This window comes from Microchirus variegatus (genome assembly GCF_963457635.1).
Source record: "Microchirus variegatus genome assembly, chromosome: 8".
In the NCBI taxonomy this organism is placed as follows: Eukaryota; Metazoa; Chordata; class Actinopteri; order Pleuronectiformes; family Soleidae; genus Microchirus; species Microchirus variegatus.
The window spans coordinates 1,696,851-1,700,847 of record NC_139809.1 but is presented as its reverse complement, the minus strand read 5'-3'; positions in this window follow the sequence as shown (position 1 = coordinate 1,700,847).

Here is a 3,997-nt window from a genome sequence, read left to right as displayed (position 1 = left end):
TCTCACTGTTGTTGTGAGGACGTGTGTCCGTTTACCTCCGTGTGTGTCAGTGTGTGTGTGTGTGTGTGTGTGTGGGTGGGAGGGAGGGAGGGAGGGAAAGTGTTGACAGCTCCACCGTGCGGCAGCCATGGTGAACTGCTTAGTTAACCCTTTCCTGTCAACATAAAAGTCATCAAAGACCATCAAAGACCATCAAAGAGGTGCTCGTTACATTCCCTGTGTTCTATTGTAATGTCCTGTGACGTCACTTTACATCTGTAGCTAATATTTCACTTCACTTCTTCGTCATATAGTGATGGGCAGATGAAGCCCCGTGAAGCCTTGAACCTTTCCAGCCAACTGGTTCGTGAAAAGGTTCATTTCTTGATTGAATTCTGAGAATAAAGTCAAATCTCAATTATTGTTTTCCTCCATGGCCCTAATCCTCTTCCTTACATGGGAATAATCACTGCCAACAGAAATAAAATAGATTTTGTGTGGTTCATTCATTCACTCATCTATTATGTTTTGATTAATATGTGGGTAATGCTAATAGTGGTGTACTAGTAATAACTAATAATAATTAATTATAATTATTAATAATAATAATAATAATAATAATAATACTTATTATTATTGCTTACTTTACCAGTATCATTAAGTCAATAATTAAATAAATCCAATAGGACATGAGATATTTGTTGAAAGTATTACAGTGTTTTCAAAGGATGGGACAGAGATGTGACATAAATTGCGCTTGTGACTTTATTTGTTGTTGTTTAAAAACAACAAACGCTAAAAAAAAATACTTTCGCATGGTACCGAGGAACCCCCGAGGCTTCAAACGTCATCAGTGACGTCACTCGCCCTAAACAACACAAGCGTCGATACACGATCCACTAAAGACTTCCAGGATTTCTCTACACACGCTCCGAAGCATTGACGCGGTACGACCCATCACTACTTGTCAACGTCATTTTAATTTGATGTGTATTTGTTCAAACAATCCTGTTAAGCTAAAGATCTCCCTTTCAAGTACAATAACTGAAACACAGAAACAACCAAAGACAAAGAACAATATCACAATAACACAGTGATTGATGAAGTTAGACAAGTCAATAAGGCTATATGCATATAGCAAATAGATACATTTTGCATCATAAATACATTAATGTGAACTATAAACCATTCCTTTTCAACACAGAATTCTATTTTTAAATATTTATCATTGCAATATTGTGATATCATTTTAAGCTCATATTACTCAATAGTTGCTTTTTTCCCCCCATTTGACTTGACTGGCCCTTTAGCGGTCAGACTAAATGCTCAGTGGCCCCAGAGCCCTGTTCTATAGTGATGGTGCACTTACTGCAAAAATGTCACCTCTCTTTGGTTGTTGGTTGGTGCAGTGAATTGTGAGAACTTCTAAGGTGGTTGAAGCCGTCTGGTCTGGAGGTGCGTTTGGAATAATGATGAAATATAGGATGGTGCAAAAGTATGTAGGGGCAGTGGATATTATGAATCATAATTATCATTATTCAAAATGAATATTGAATTTAAAAAGAGCCAGTGGAGGGATGTGTGGAGGGTGGGAATGATATGGGATCCATGGCATTTGTGAGAGATCTTGGCTGTTTAATGAGTTGGGAGGTGGAAGAGGGCTGATTGGATGGCACTGAATGTGTGAGGATTAATGGTAATATATAGTATTTTGGGCAGGTTTCTTGACATGTGGGCTGCCCGAGTACTTGGGAAAAAAAACACACGTTATTAATCTTGTACTTTAGAATTTAAAATGGGCCATGACAAGCTGCAAAACAAGAATCACATCAGACAGAATGGTAATGTCCAATAAGGATGCAACACTTTGAGTTTGGAGCTTACCTAGACCAGTTAGTTTACTAAGATTAGTTCACACACACAAGACATCCAATGTCAAGGGGAAAATGCAAATAATATTGCAATTCTTACACACGTTTTACTTAAGTGAGATTTCAACACAGTATTATGACTATACTCAAAGGGCTTAAATACTTCCTCTTCCTCTAAACGGAGGAATATGTGACAACATAATGACTTCCTCCTCCGTTTCCTACACAGGGGACTGACCATTATGCCCTTATTGTTGAACTTTTATTTTGATCCAGATATCACTTAGACCTCATTTATCAAGCAGTCAAGAATACAAATCACAAAAAAAACCCTATAGGATCCATGAAACAGAAGACTGAAAGTTAAAAACGCACTGTAAAATAAATCAGATTGATGAAACCACAACACATATGGAAATTAAATGGGTTATATGGATATTGTTGAAAAGAAACCCCAACATATAATAGTAATATTAAACAGTCAAGTCTGTTTACCACCATGTCCAAGAAGTGATCCACGACTCAATATAATAAGTGGAAAGTATGAGGAGAACTCACGCACAGAGACACCGGGGAGGTTTTTGCCTATAAACAACCTTCAGCATACATTCCTGTGCTACACAGTCCTTCTTTTCACCATTTGCCCAGTGTGTGCGTGTGTGTGTGTGTGTGTGTGTGTGTTGGTGAGCAGGGAAAACAGATGATGAGAAAAGTCGAGCTAGAATAAGTCGGGGTACGTTAAACCAGTCAGACCTGACGATGATCATGTTATAACAGGTCCATCACATTCTAAACAGAAAACACTAAACAAAGGGCGACATTACACAACAGGCCTCAAGTGTCTCTGTTAACATGTCAGAGCACGGTCTGTTGTCTATTTTATTTCATGCAATAGGACATTTAAAGCTAGTGCAGTACACCTTCTATGTGGGACAGATTTTTTTTTAATCAATATCTCTCGCATTTTTCATTCAACCACAGCTGAAGTCATCTCTGCACACACCTGTCAAGTGAACCGTTGGATGGCTGTGCAATAAACAGACAGACTGTATAATAAATTGGAGATACAGTGGATGTTTTGATCGAGTAGAAAGTACTAAATAATGCAAATAATTATGTTTTTTTTTCGTATATAGGCTATATATATAAAAAGGTCCAGTATGTAAGAATTGGTAACATCTAGTTAAGACTCAAGATTGTTGCAAACTGAGGACTCCATCCCAAGTGCTTTAGGGAACAGTGGTAACGATTAATAACATCACACACTTGCACTGAACATTGCTTTAGTGGTGGTACATTCACATTCTGCCAATAAATCCTCCTAAATCTTAAACATTTGACCTTTAAAACACCATTTAAAATACGTTTGTGTAACGAACATCACTCCAGAATCATTTTAAGGTACATTTTAAGACTTGATATATGGGAGAATTTACTGTTGAAATGACATCATCCCTACACCGCCATTATATGACTTGAACAATGCTGCATGACTTGAAGTTAACTAATAAATCATCTGCATTTTCAGTCATAACTGTCAGTCAATGGTCACACAATCAACCGAGTTATCAACATTATCCGCAGATCAATATATTTCAGATTTCAAAAACAACAAGGAACAAAGTTGATTTGCACTCACCACTACTGAAGTCTTCAAAAAAAACTAAACAATAACATTCTTTATTCAAACTAAATAGTGGAAATCCATGACAATTCATTTTGAGGTACAAGTATAGTTCATATATAATATAGGCTACATAAAAACACAATGCTACAACTTGGACTGGTATGCTTGTCATAACGGTACATAGTGGATCTACATCAGAAGGAATGAAAAGCTTAAATTACTATTCCATAAAAATATCTCTAGGACACAATTTACAAATGTAACATCTTCGCTAATTTAAGTCAGAGAACCAGGAGGATGAAAGTCATTTCTTTTGCTTCCCTGCTGCTGCCCAGCCCCCTGAAACTGCCAGTCTCTCTGAAAATAACCTTAGAGACTTAAAAGACTTTTGAACATTTCACAAGGCTGATGATTTGAGGCCTGCAGTATCGACGGAAAGGGAACGCATTTTCTCGAACTCCATAATTACCATGCTCGTCAGGACAGAAGCCCAAAGGTTGGAGCACATAGTGTCACTCAG